The sequence below is a fragment of the Macrobrachium rosenbergii genome, chromosome 21 (genome assembly GCF_040412425.1).
Source record: "Macrobrachium rosenbergii isolate ZJJX-2024 chromosome 21, ASM4041242v1, whole genome shotgun sequence".
Taxonomy (NCBI): Eukaryota; Metazoa; Arthropoda; class Malacostraca; order Decapoda; family Palaemonidae; genus Macrobrachium; species Macrobrachium rosenbergii.
This window is the reverse complement of record NC_089761.1, coordinates 28,509,583-28,525,643: the sequence shown is the minus strand read 5'-3', so window position 1 is coordinate 28,525,643 and position 16,061 is coordinate 28,509,583. Positions and strand designations below refer to the sequence as shown.

At 35.4% G+C, this 16,061-nt stretch overlaps 1 long non-coding RNA gene across 1 annotated transcript in view; it reads right to left on the bottom strand.

Annotated features, from left to right (window-relative positions):
* The window catches only part of LOC136849842 (uncharacterized), a 305,045-nt gene extending 291,162 nt beyond the window's left edge, over positions 1-13,883 (bottom strand). The window contains exon 1 of the long non-coding RNA XR_010856444.1: positions 13,622-13,883. This is a non-coding gene — a long non-coding RNA (uncharacterized lncRNA). The remainder of the gene's footprint in view (positions 1-13,621) is intronic.
* Positions 13,884-16,061: the final 2,178 nt, after the last annotated feature.

Here is a 16,061-nt window from a genome sequence, read left to right as displayed (position 1 = left end):
AATCTAAGTTTTAAGATGAATTCGTTAATTTTCAGTTTATAATAATAATCTAAACTCAGAGAATTTGTTTTACCTAAATCGTACGTTTTACGTATTGCAAACAAATTCTCCTCCTAATTTTCCCTACAGACTGTGACACAGCAATTGAATGAAATCAATCATTCATTTAAAATTCTAAAAAATAAATATCGAATCAATTGTTCAGTTTATATTATTTGAAACATTGATATCAGATAAATCATTCAACTCAATTTTTTTTAAACAGGAACATCAAAGCAGTTATTCATTTTAAATTTTCAAAATCAAAAATATCAAATCAGTCATTCTGTTGACATTTCATAAAACAAAAATATCAAAACAACCATTGTTTAAATTTTTTTAAACTGATGTATCAGATCAGTCATTCAGTTTAGATTATTCTTAAACAAATGTCAAATCAATCACTGTTTAAATTCTTTTAAACATAAATATAAAATCACTCATTCAGTTCATTTTTTTTAATTAATATCAGATGAGTCATTCAATTCAAATTCTTTTTAAGCAGAAATATCAGATCAATAATTCAATTTAAATACTTTTTAAGCAGAAATATCAGATCAATCATTCAATTTAAATACTTTTTAAGCAGAAATATCAGATCAGTCATTCAGTTTAGATTTTTTAAACAGGAATATCAAATCAATTATTCAGCTAAAGTTTTTCTAAACAGAAAAATCAGATCAACCATTGTTTAGATTTTTTTTTAAAGAAATATCAAATCACTCATTCAGTTTAATTTTGTTAAGCAGTAATATCAAATCACTTATTCAGTTTAATTTTTTTAAACAGCAAACATGAGACCAATCATTCAGTTCAAATTCTTCTATACAGGAATATCCCACCAATCACTCAGTTTAAATTTTCTTAAGTAGAAATATCTTAACCAAACAACACGCAAAAACAAATATAAAAAAAAAATTAACATAAACGAATAACAAACACACCATCTTTTTTGTTTTTTGCAACGACAGGAATATCACATCAATCACTCAGTTTAAATTTTCTTAAGCAGTAATATCTTGACCAAACAACATGCAAATACAAATAAAAAAAACTACTAAACATAAACGAATAACAAACACACCATTTTTTTTGCAACGACAAAAACCCTGCAGATTATAGTATAAGCATGACCTCGACTCGACATTTTAATCCGAAAATGATCCTAAAACCTTTCTTAAATGGCCAAAGAATTAATCTTCTTACAATCACAACAGAACAAATCAATTCGTTACAGCCACCTGCAACCGGGCACCAGATTCGAATGCCCCGCGGTGGGGCAAGGCTGTTATGCTTGGCTGTGTTTGTTTATTGCTTTTTTTTATTACGATTCTTCAACATTACTTAGGGGAATTATTAAAACGATACGTTAATTAAGCGGAAAATCGACTTGCACATAAGGAGAGAGGTGGTGTAAAACTAAAAATTAAAACGTACGTTAGTTCAGAAGGAAAAATCGACTTGCATAAGGAGAAAAGGTATTCTTAAAACTAAGAGAGAGAGAGAGGAGTTAAAACTGATACGTTAATTAAACAAGAAAATCGACTTGCATAAGGAGAGGTAGCCTTGAAACTGAAACTGAGAGAGAGAGAGAGAGAGAGAGAGAGAGAGAGTTAAAACTGATACGATAATTAAACAGAAAAATCGACTTCCATAAGGAGAGAGGTAGTCTTAAAATTGGAGAGAGAGAGCGGGTTATGCTGATACGTTACTTAAACAGGAAAATCGACTTGCATAAGGAGAGGGTGGTCTTAAAACTGAGAGAGAAACTAAAACTGTACGTTAACTAAACAGGAAATCGACTTGCATAAGGAGAGGTAGTCTTAAAACTAGGAGAGAGAGAGAGAGAGAGAGAGAGAGAGAGAGAGAGAGATGAGGAAAATTATAACAAATAACCTCTGATTACACAGAAAGTGTCAACAGTACATAAAAGAGGAAGGATAAATTTAAGAATAACAATCATGGATGGAGAGAGAGAGAGAGAGAGAGAATTCGGTTGTCTCAACAAAAAAAAAAAATAACATTAATAACAGACAGAAGGAGATAGAGACAGTCAGACACGCCATCAAGAAAGAAACAGAGCCAAATCAACAAATAACAAAAAAAAAAAAAAATAGTACATTCAGCCCCTGTAATATTACCACATTACCCCGGCCTTACCGTCTCTTCCTATAATACCATCTTCATATAGACAGATAATGAACCAAAAGACAGACTTACTGTACATACAGACGAACTTTATCAGTCTGTACCGTCGTCTCCATTCCACTGTGACTCCCACACAGAGAGAAACGGAATAACGAAGAGGCGGGCAAACAATAAGCAAGTAAACAATGCGCCGAAGTTTCTTCGGCACAATCGTGTTTTCCGTACAGCGTGTAATGTTTACAAACGTTTTGAGATCGTGGAAACGTTTGCGAAGAGGCAAAAAGAAAAAAGACACAGATTTGCTCCTTTTTACAACAAAATCACCAACGAAGAAAGCCCGCCCCCACCTCTCACAAAAACCACACACAAACATCCTTCCTCTGCAACATCATCCTCTCCAACGAACAAAAACAGCAGCATTTCAATTACACCAAAAACAACAAAACAAAAAAACTCTCCTTACAAACGTTCTAAGATCGTAACAAACCGTTTGCAGAGAAAGACAAAACCAAATAAGAAAAAACGCACACATATACAAATTTTTCTACCTTTGTACGCCACCATCTCCAATGAACAAAAGCAGCAGCAACAACAACAACAATAACAACAACAAAAATCGCCTTACAAACGTTTTGAGACCTTAGAAACGTTTGCGAAGAGAGGCAGCCAGACAACAAAAAACACACACATACACACCTCTACCTTTCTACACCACCATCTCCAACAAACAAAAACAACAACAACAATAATAATACTCTCCTTGCAAACGTTCTGAGATCGTAACAAAACGTTTGCGAAGAAAAGCACACCCCCTAAAAAAAAGCCACACAAAGACCTCCTTCCCTCTACATCATCATCCTCTGCAATGAACAAAATCAGCAGCATTACAGTTGCATAAAAAAACATTCTCCTTACAAACTTTCTGAGATCGTAAAAAACGTTGCCAAGAAAAGCACATCCCCCCAGAAAAAACCACACAAAGATATCCTTCTCTCTACATCATCATCCTCTCCAACAAAAAAAAAAAGCTACAACAACAATAATAACACAAAAAAAAAACTCCTTGCAAACGTTCTGAGATCATAACAAAACGTTTGCAAAGAAAAGCACACCCCCAAAAAACCCACACAAAGACATCCTTCCCTCTACAACATCATCCTCTCTAACGAACAAAAACAGCAGCATTACAGTTGCATAAAAAAAACTCTCCGTACTAACGTTCTGAGATCGTAAAAAACGTTTGCAAAGAAAAGCACCCCTCCCCCCCAAAAAAAAGCCACACAAAGACATCCTTCCCTTACAGCATCGTCCTCTCTAACGAACAAAAATAGCAGCATTACAATTACAAAAAAAAAAACACTCTCCTTACAAACGTTCTGAGATTGTACCAAACATTCGCAAAGAGCTACAGATGTACCACCACCACCAGCTGTACCACCACCACCACCTCCACCAGCAAGAACACCAGCAACAGCAGCAGTAACAGCAGCAGCAGCAGCAGCAGAAGCAGCATCTGCACTGATCACTTCTGATGGACAGGCCAGAGGCACCTTAAGCCCGGCATCATTCACCCTCGCCAGTAGTTCACATTTTGCTCAGAAGTAACGATATTTCTCTCGGCTCCACCAACGCGAAGCAACACTAAAATGCCGTTTTCAATCTCCGTTTTACATTTATGATCCGGCTTTGCCTGATGGCTCTTCTCTCTCTCTCTCTCTCTCTCTCTCTCTCTCTCTCTCTCTCTCTCAATCTTTTTATTTTTATTTTCATTCCCTCCCCATTTTATTTTTTTCTCTCGTAGTTTCTGTTGTTGTATGTTATTTAACTCTCTCTCTCTCTCTCTCTCTCTCTCTCTCTCTCTCTCTCTCTCTCTCTCTCTCTCTCAATCTTTTTTTATTTTCTTTCCCTCTCCATTTTATTTTTCTCTCGTACTTTCTGTTGTTGTATGTTATTCCTCTCCTCTCTCTCTCTCTCTCTCTCTCTCTCTCTCTCTCTCTCAATCTTTTTTTTTTATTTCATTTCCCTCCCCATTTTTATTTTTCTCTGTACTTTCTGTTGTTTGTATGTTATTTAACTCTCTCTCTCTCTCTCTCTCTCTCTCTCTCTCTCTCTCTCTCTCTCTCTCTCTCTAATCTTTTTTCTTTCTCTCTCTCTCTCTCTCTCCCTCTCTCTCTCTCTCTCTCTCTCTCTCTCTCTCAATCTTTTTTTTTATTTGCATTCCCTCCCCATTTTATTTTTTTTCTCGTACTTTCAGTTGTAGGTTGTTTAACTCTCAGCGTACCAAAGAGATTTGTTAGTATTTGTTAAATGTTGCATGTTTATTTGGTTTCATTTCTCTTTCTTTGTTACTTTATGTTAAAATCCGGTTAATCTGACGTGGAACTCCGCTTATTCAGCAACGTTAAACATTAGGGGTGGGTTGGGGGGAGACATTAAATAATATAAAACCTTGCTGAACATATGAGACACTGAACTTCATTTACTGAAATAATTTTCTTTTTTCACATGACAGTAACTGAGTAATGATCTAAATTGAAGTTTTACCTTTTGAAAAACATTAACAACAAATAAAAACCTCCATTTAAGACATAACTGAAATTTTTCCCTGAGAGTAAACTTGAAGGTTTTTGATATTCTGAACAACATTAAGAACAAATGCAACAATTTACATGATACGTAGCCGAACAATGATTAAATCCAGGTTTTTGCTTTTGAGTAAACTAACCGATTCATAAAATTCTGAACAAAATTATGAACAAGTAAAAAAGATTTTTACATGATACGTAACTAAACAACGATTTATGGTTAAGTTTTCCCTTATGAGTAAACTAAGTGACTCGTTTTGAACAACAATATGAAAAAATAAAAACATTCAAACGATATGTAACTGAAGAACAATTTAAAGTAAAATTTTCCTTTATGAACAAGCTAAAGAATCATGATTTTTAGCAATAATATGAACAAACACTACACCTACATAATATCGAAACTAGACAAAAAATTTCAGGCTACTTTTTGCTTTCTGAACAAACTAAAGGAATCATAATTTTTAGGAACAATATGAACCAATAAAACCCTCCACACAATATCGAAACTAAACAAAAAAATCTCAGTTTAATTTTTGCTTTATGAACAAACAAAAAGAACCGTCATTTTTAACAACAACACGAGCAAATAAAACTACTCCACAAAATACGAAACTAAATAACAGTTCAAAGTTAAGTCTTCCTTGATATACAAACTAAAAAAGAACCATCATTTATAACAACAATATGAACCAAATAAAATAAAAAAGCAGACTAAAATTAAGGCTACGAACACGGACAGACAAATGAAGCTGGTGGCATCTCCTTTTGTCATCAATCAAGAGGAAAGGCTTTGGGTCCGCGAAGATAGAAATGAGGAATGAGGAACAATCCCAGTTAAAGAATCGTGTAGGGATTTTGTGGGGGATTCATGAATATTGTATAAATGTTGCATATACACTCTGTGCGTTTGTGTGCGTTCGTGTGTGTGCGTGTGTTGTGACATTTCCAGCTCAAAGTGAAGAGATCAGAGACATTAAAAAAAAAAATACAGCCCGGGGCCCAGATTTAGCCGGTATCAAAAGCAACCATTATTTTTTGTCATTTTTTTACTATTTATTTTTCAATTTTTATCCTCTCCCTTTGTTCTCCTAACATTTGAGAGCGGGTAAATGTCAAGACCTTTCGGGGTTTATTTACGTTAATTATGAACAGTTTTCTCTCTCTCTCTCTCTCTCTCTCTCTCTCTCTCTCTCTCTCTCTCTCTCTCTCTCTGGCAGAACGCCACTGAGAGGTGTCTTCGTTGCTTGGTTGCTTTTGATGTTGAATGTGTTTGTCGTTCAATACATTTGTCGTTAAGTATATTCATTGTCAAATATATTTGTATCTTGACGCCATTACAAAACGCATTTTAATTTATGAAGTCAGTTATTTACTCCTGTCTGTTTTGTGGTTTTTGTCACTGGTGAAGAATCTTTTTGTTCCTCTCATGACATTTTTTTGTTGAGTCTATGTTAACGATATTATTTCAGCTTATCATTTTTTCATGCCAAATAGCATCATATATATATATATATATATATATATATATATATATATATATATATATATATATATATATATATATATATATATATATATATATATATATATATATATATATATATATCTATATATCAAAAAATATCTCTATTGGGTTCATTCACTTCTTTTGCAGGCACTTAATCATGGCATGCTCTCGTAAGTTTACTATGAGGTATTTTATTTAATATAGCAGTTTTGAAAAACCTCGCTATTTTCTTATAATATATTCTTCAGTAAACCTTTATCACTCTTTTGCACAATGGACGACGGGGCTGGCAATTCAACTTCCTTATCTATCCAAGTCCCTAGAAAAACAAGGAAATATAGTTGCATAAATATAAGTATCAGGATTCATTACGTTACACAACTGGATCAAGTCTTGATATTTCTTAAGGTCTGATCATTTTCCAGTTTCAAGAATATCAGGACTCATTATCTTATGCTATTGCATCTGGTCTTGACATTTCCCTAAAATTTATCATTTTTAAGTTCCAGTGTCTTGACGCGCATGCCTTAGCCATAATCAGACTACTTCGAAGCAATAACGCATAGTGATCAAATCATATTCCTCGAACTTTTTTCCTTTTTCGACAAAACCGCGTTTCCTCCGAATGTCCAAGTTAATGACATCAAGCAGTGAAAGAGGAAGTCAGTTATATATACGAGCCATTTCCCTCGGTGAGTCAACATTATTTTTTGAGATTGGAGAGCCTTTGTCTCCTCCCGCAGTCAGCTTGCCTATGAGGTTAAAAGTGAAGTGTGTGGTATATTATATATGTATGTGTGTATATATATATATGTATATATATATATATATATATATATATATATATATATATGTGTATATATATATGTATATATATATATATGTATATATATATATATGTATATATATATGTATATATATATATATATATATATATATATATATATATATATATATATATATATATATATATATATATATATATATATATATATATATATGTATTATATATATGTACAGTACATACATATATACATATATATGTATATGTATATATACATATACAGTATATATATATATATATATATATATATATATATATATATATATATATATATATAGATAGATAGATAGATAGATAGATAGATAGATAGATAGATAGATAGATAGATACAGAAGAAACTCGACCGAATGAAATAAATTTACGGTAAAAAAAAAATCATTTTTCACGGAAAAAAATCGCATGACAGTAACCCAGGAAACTATAGGAAAAATATAAAGACCAAAGCTAGGAGAGAGAGAGAGAGAGAGAGAGAGAGAGAGAGAGATATTCAAGGACTTAAAACTGTTACATGAAAATAGAATTGGCTTTGCTAACTGAATAGGAAGGAGAGAGAGAGAGAGAGAGAGAGAGATGGCGGCCGAGAGATTTATTAGAAGAGATATTAAAGGCGGTAGAATAATGGCGTCTCCGGATTAGCGGAGACAAGAGAGTGGAAGAGAAGAGCATGACACGCAACAGAGACGAAACCCCGGTATTTAGGTGATTTAAGAACTTGTAAATCACGGCGAGTGATGGAAAAGCTTAGGAAAAAAAAAAAAAAAACATTTACAGAAATTTTCTTCGTGGCAAAAGTTTTTTTAGTAGGGATCTTGTTTTTTCTTTTATGTTTGATTGCGCGTTTTGATATCATTTTTTGTTTTTATCATATAAATTTTTATTGTTAGCCGTTTTTTATGACTGTTTTATTCCAGGTGACAAATGAAGAACTGGTTATAAAGTTTCCAGGTTAATAGTATGATCATGGTTTTCTCTCTGTATATATATATATAAATAACCCCCTCTCTCTCTCTCTCTCTCTCTCTCTCTCTCTCTCTCTCTCTCTCTCTCTCTCTCTCTCTCTCTATATATATATATATATATATATATATATATATATATATATATATATATATATATATATATATATATATATATATATATATATATATATATATATACATACTGTATAAATATGTTTATGTTTGTGTGTATGTATGTACATACGTACACAAGATCTGCATTTCAGCCCAAGCAGTACAGCCTACTAATGAGTTTCTATATTAAAATCACACTCCTTCCCTTAGGTCATTCGAAAACTATCACGCCATGTTCCAACTCTCGAGGCTCCTTGAAAGATGAGGAGACAATTCCACTTGTCTCATCCACATTTACGCTTAAATAAAGCCAAAAGAAAGAGTAAATAAAGATAAATATTTCTCAAGGTGCATTACGGGCTCCCACCGAGTCCCTAATACAAACGCCCGCATAGAAATAGGGCGTAAAAACGTGTGAAATTACTAAATATATATAGAAAGGAGCAAAAGAAAACGCGCGGGGCCACATTGCATCCCCGACCCCACTGAAAGAAGTGACTTATATCCCCGACACCTTCTCAAATGGCGTCCATTTATCAGCAATGAACGCCGCCATATTGGTAGTCTCCCGGATCTCTCCCTCCTCTCCTCCCCTCTCCCTCTCTCTCTCTCTCCCCTAACCCTTAGCTTCCCTTCCCCCCCTCCTCCTCTTCCTTTTCCTCCTCCTCCTCCTCCTCCTCCTCCTCCTCCTCCTCCCAAACTCAGCCCCGGAAAGAAAAATCATGGGGAAATGTACGAATATCAGAACCTGCCTTTTCTGCATTATGGAGAAACGCCTTCCTAGGATCTTCGTGCCGCGGGAATTGTTGTTGTTCTAGATATTTTTGTTTTCCTTTTTTTTTTGTGGATCGCCCTATGGCTTGAAATTCCTATACGTTGCAAGAGCTAGAAAGATATTTACTGACTAAATTCCCGTACAATACAGGCGCTAGAAGAACGTCAGTTGACAATAGAAATCACGAAGGCCAGCAAAGGCTACTTAAACGCTTGAGTCATCCCTCACGGTCTGCCCGAGTGCGCGTCTCATAAAAAACGGGAATGAAGTAGGAGGAAGATTACCCCGGAGGACAAACGAGCGGCCATCAGTAGTCCTACTAAGAGAGGTGACACCTATCATATTTCTCCGGGCCTCGCATTCCCCATTCAGAAGGAGTAATACCATGCAGGAATATTTATGGCTGCAGCTTTCGAAGATTGGTGTACTGCTGGACCTTCCAAGAGCAGCAGCAACAGCAGCAGCTGTTTTATTGTTTGTTCCGTCACTCTTGAAAAAAAGAGCCCTTTTTAGAAGCCTTCCTTTTTCCCGCTGTATCTCGAGGACCGACCCTTGGAGTTTCAGGGCTGTCGATGCTCTCTTTTCGAAGGCTACCAGGGCTTAAAAAAAAAAGCCCTAGCGGCCCTTAGGAAGCGTCCCATAAACAGGAAACAAACAGGAATAAGATGATCCGTGAGAGAAACGCCTCCGCTTTTCCAACTGTCAGAGTTTTGTCGATAAAACACTGATCTCATAACTTGCCGGCATTATGGCGGGCGGATAAAATATTGACGTCTACCGCGAGGGTCACAGATAAATCGGGATGAAAAACGACGGAGAAAATTACACCATACAAGATTTCCCCTCTGAAATATGGGCAATTTTAGGGCTGACCCCATTTGAATATCCCCCGGGCAGCGGAGGAAGAGGTGGAGGGAGAAGGGGGAAGGGGAGGGGGAGGAGGAGGAGGAGGAGGAGGAGGAGGAACAGAAGGCGGAGGAGGAGGAACAGAAGGTGGAGGAGGAGGAGGAGGAGGAACAGAAGGCGGAGGAGGAGGAACAGAAGGTGGAGGAGGAGGAGGATGAGGAAGAGAAGGGGGAGACGGTGAAAGAGATGGGAAGGAGCAGCAGTGGAAAAGGTGGAGGTTGGGGAGGGGTGGCATAGGAGGAGGAGGAAGAGGTGGAGGGGGGAGAAAGAGGAGGAGGAAGAGTAACAGAAGGCGGAGGAGGATGAGGAAGAGAAGGGGAGACAGTGAAACAGATGGGAAGGAGCAGCAGTGGAAAAGGTGGAGGGGAGGAAGGGAGGGGAGGAGGGAAGGAGGAGGAGGAAGAGGTGGAGGGGGAGGGGAGGGTCGGGATAGGTGGAGGAGGAGGAGGAAGAGGTGGAGGGGGAGGGGAGGGGCGGGATAGGAGGAGGAGGAAGAGGAGGAGGATGAGGAGGAGGATGAGGAAGAGAAGGGGGAGACAGCGAAAGAGATGGATGGAGGATGGGGAGAAGGGATAGTTTGTTGGGGAGGGGAGGAGGTGAGGGAGAGGAGAGAGCAGACCAACGCTCTGGTCGTATTTTTCAAACGTCACCTCAAATCTTCCAAAATGCTCTTATATATTCCCCCTCACCCTCCCCCCTCCCTTCTCCCTAGCTTCTTCGTCCCCTCACCCCAGCGGCGGAGCGAGAGAGAGAGAGAGAGAGAGAGAGAGAGAGAGAGAGAGAGAGAAAGAGAGAGAGAGAAGGGAGAGGGGGGGAATTATCATATCCTGCAGTACAATAACTCACTTTTATCACCTAATCTCTCATATAGTATATCATACTCCTTCGGTTTATTAGACAGAGCTAAGAATAATCTAGCACGAGGAACCGAGGAAGAAAAAATTCAGAAGAAGAAGAAGAAGAAGAAGAAGAAGAAGAAGAAGAAGAAGAAGAAGAAGAGCGAAAATGAGTAAAAAAAAAACATCGTTGATAAAATTTGATATATTTTGAGGAGGGAAAAGACCCACTATCGATATCGAGAGAGAGAGAGAGAGAGAGAGAGAGAGAGAGAGAGGCAGGCATTCTCTTGAGGGAAAATAACAAGGATAAAAGAAAAAAACCTTCTCTCCCTCTTCTAATACGGTGTTTTTTTTTTCCCCTGCCGAGGGGAGTGACCAAGCATTAGAGGAGGCCATTTGTCATCTGTCGCCAGTTTAATATGCTTATTGTTGGCTAAGGGCGGCTACCGTCATTATGTACACACGCTCGTGTTCACACACAGATAAGGGACGTACACACGCGTACACGCATACACACGTACACACACACACATACACACGCACACGCACACACTCAGAAGGCGCTCGGTCTCCTTCCATGATGGAGGGTAATATTAAAAGATGGCCACCAGTGACGTGGATTTGTGAAGAGGTTATCTATCTTCAATGCTTCTGTCATTCATCAATCAGGTCTCTCTCTCTCTCTTCTATATATATATATATATATATATATATATAGCATAGCATATATATATATATATATATATATACATATATATACATATATATATATATATATATATATATATATATATATATATATATATATATATACGATGGCCCCTGTGATCCAGTTGTTACCATCACCAAGAAACCCGAAATCGATCCCTGCTTTGAATAAATAACTCAGGCCCGTATCCTAACAGCTCAGTGTGCCTCTGGTGATGCCTAAGAAGGGGATATTGCCCCTGGTAGTTAGCTGACTCTGGTGGGTCTAAAGAAGAGCTAGAACACAGTTTCTGTCACATCTACTAAGTGTTCGAATCTGCCCCCAAACCAAATCTCCCGGCGCCTAACACTGCACCACTCACCTCTCTTGCATGCAACACTATGCTTCTTCAGCACTGAAACCTCCCTTTATGCACCTAAGCAAATCAGTCTACTTTTTACTTTAAATATTTTCTCTAACATCACCCCCCTAAGATTTACCAACCTTTTGAGTCTTTCCACATGACCAAACCACTGAAAAACACTGCAATCAATTTTCAAACACGCTTTACCATGTCCAAGCAGGATATACATTATCACATTTTCAGTCCTCCTTGCGCCACGTTTGCTATATTCATCCAAATTCATCTGCCAAACTCCACTTCCATAAAGGAGAAATAGCTCATAAATCTTTGTTTATACTAAAAGTTTTATTTTTCTTGATTTACTTTCTCTCAAACCTAACTGTTTTGCAACTTAGTCTTAGTCACCTCATCTCCATTCCTTGCATTAACTGTGACAAGCATTCCAAGAGACATTGAATAATAATAATAATAATAATAATAATAATAATAATAATAATAATAATAAATAATAATATTCATGTCTCACTGAAATACTTCAAAATTGGTGAAGTATGCGTTCCGATAAGATCTTACCGGTGGTTTGTAAACACTACTACTGCTGCTGCTACTGGTACTACTACAGATATTACTACTAATAGCTATTACTACTACTACTACTAAAACAGCTACTACCACTACTGATAATAAGATAACAACGATACTGACACGCAGCTTTACATAAACACACAGCTATGAGGATACTGTTTCTTCGCATTGCGAAAGTGAACTTCCGTAATAAGGATCTTTTTAAATGAGCGAGAATTACATCTCCTGCTGCAATCAGAACTTTGTCCCTAAATGCCGAAATCAGAATAGATACGTAACTAGACCCTATTCTTGCATGTGCAGAGATGAAGATGCTATATTGGTTTTCATAAAGTATACAAAGATTTTACGACTGACAAGCGAACTGGCGGGCAAGTGAGCCATTTCCAACCGCTGGTTGGTCCAAGCCCAGAGGTTCACAAAAGAGTTCTTATCCCCTTCAGCACCTTACCACCCTTACGAGTAGCCTTGGGGTAAGAGCCCGTGCTGACACAAACTCGGATTAATCTACATCAACTTGGATTAGTCATGACACCTTATTGAAGATAGGGTTCGATAACCTGAGTAAAAACTTCAAAATTGTGCTGTTTTTACTGCAAGTGTTCTGGCTTTTAGCTTATATAAAATAACAGAACCATCTAGCATAATGAATGTTACATCTGTCATATACATTATGACGAACTGAGTCGTAATTACTGTTATTTTGTTTTAAAAAGCACTGCTGTCGAATTAACTATTAAATTTATGTGTGTATTTCTCTTACTTCAATACTAGGAACCATTAATACCCTACTCACACTTGCTGGAAATGACTTAGAACAGAAACGTCTACCCAGGTGATCCTAAATTGCCCGTTTTGCAATACTTAGACTTTCGTTTCCTAAGAATCTGGGTACCTTTGATAAGAATAACAGCATCATTACCCGATTTTTCTAATACTCTAAAGCAATCCAATAACCACCTTCAATAGTGAAGAGGTTCTGTAGCTCTACAAGAAACTTTTGAGGACTGGAGATAGGATTAGGAGCTTCTCTTTGACGTATATCCTAAGCTAGGAATACATCCTAAGTATGTGAAAGATTCTGGGTTATTTTCATGAGAGACTGTATAAAGTCCCTGTTACGCATTAATAATAATAATGATAATAATAATAATAATAATAATAATAATAATAATAATAATAATAATAATAATAATAATAATAATAATAATAATAATAAGTTAGTGGTGCATCAGGAACAAGATCTTTGAAAGTTAACTACGAACCTTTTATGGTTTTTATTCTTCATGCAATGCCATCATCACCAGCTACTGCGTTGGTTAACATCGTACCTGAAAAATAAGAAAATATTTTCAGTAAACAAAGGATATAACCTATTTCTGTAACCTAAAAAAAAAATTAAACTTTTCCATTAGTCGAATGCCAGTGTTGCTGTACAATACAAAATAAATTGCCAAGCCAAGTATCAGTAAATTATGCATCTTTTTAGTGGGATTTCTCATTGAAGATAGTACATAAGACCAACATGTAATGCAATCCGTGGCTATGATGCTTATGCTTAATGTAAACTCCACCGTATTCAAAATTATCTCCGATATTTACCTTCAGACCTGATAAAAAGATAGGGGTTGTGGGAGGGTGTTTGTTAGTCTAAGATTAATGCCCTTTAACCATGAAAAAGAAATATATACAGTATATATATATATATATATATATATATATATATATATATATATATATATATATATATATATATAAATATATATGTATATATATATGTATATAATATGTATATATATATACATAAACACATGGAAACGTGTTTCACAGAAATAAATTTCTGCCACATCGGAACCGAACGAAACGGCCTTTCTTGGGAGAATCTAGGGAGTTAGTAATTCGTCCGCATAAGTCATGAAAGAAGTTGAAACCTAAAGTGCTATATATGTATAAATATATAATATATATATATATATATATATATATATATATATATATGTATATATATATAGACTATATATATGATATATATATATATATATATATATATATATATATATATATATATATATATATATATATATATATATATACACACACACACATCTTTTATATATATATATATATATATATATATATATATATATATATATACATACATATATACATACATACATACATATATATATATATATATATATATATATATATATATATATATATATATATATATATATATATATATATATATATATACACATATATATATATATATATATATATATATATATATATATATATATATATATATGTATGTATACAGTACATACATACATACATACACACATATATATAAATGTATATATATATACATATATATATATATATATATATATATATATATATATATATAAATCAAGAACAAAACACCATGAGTGGATTGTAATAAACTTCAGCGGTTGGTGAGAACGGTAATGGGTCAAAACAAGGAAAGAGATTCCAATGACTGAGAGTAAAATTGACAGCGTAACTAACCATGGCGATCTGGTGCAAGCGACAAAGGACCACACAGGGGATTAAAAGCCTATAGATCAATAGCAACAACTTTGCAAAAATATCGAAAACTTAACTTTTATTTTAGGGTAAAAAAAAATCAGCTTTCACGTTCTGACTAAGTTGGTTTCCTGGGACATGATAAAAACAAAAAAAAAAAATATATATATATAATATATATATATATATATATATATATATATATATATATATATATATATTATATATATTTATATATATATCCATCCAGAGATAGTTACGAAACTGCTCAGATAGTTCAGCTATTTTCAGACGAACACGGAGATTCAGTACACCGTACTTATCATTCGTAATTCGACGAGACTAAAAATAATAGTTCAATGTCCGTGTATAATCTCAAATAGATGGTATTAGAATCGGCCTACTGAATAATCTTATACCATACGACGCCGAAAGATACGCTATCAAAAAATTTTATGCACATGGAAATAAGAGTATTCAACCTTTAACTCATGATAATCATAATTTTCTTGATCCGCATTTTATTCAAGTGTTCATCTGACGTACTTCTAATTCATATCTTCGACGTACGCAAGAATGGGAAATTAATTTCCCCGGAAATTTCTCTACTTAGATCATTGTTTCATGTCATTGCAAACTACATTCTTCAAAAGGGAATAAAAAGTGCTCTTCCTTTTAACATTGTAACTGATACATCATAAACATCATTATAGATTGTGAATTTGAACTTTGTTGAGAAAATAATCTTCTTAAATTTCATGTTTTCCATTACTTTGAAGACGTTTTCACAAAGGAAGAAACTGGCTATTAGGTCATTATTCTGACTACCCCGTGGGGGGTTAGTGCCGTCAGTGCACCTCATGGGATGCACTGTAGGCATTACTTAAGGTTCTTTGCAGCGTGCCTTCGGCCCCTAGCTGCAACCCCTTTCGTTCCTTTTACTTCACCTCCTTTCATATTCTTTTTCTTCCATTTTATTTTCCACCTTCTCCTAACAACTGATTCATAGTGCAACTGCGAGGTTTTCCTAGCCCTAGGAGAGCTGTGAATCAGCTCGGTGGTCTGGTAAAAATAATGTATACTTAACTTTTTTTTCCTCCTGTTACACCTTTCAAACTCTTGCTGTCGATTTCCGTTTCAGTGCTGAATGAC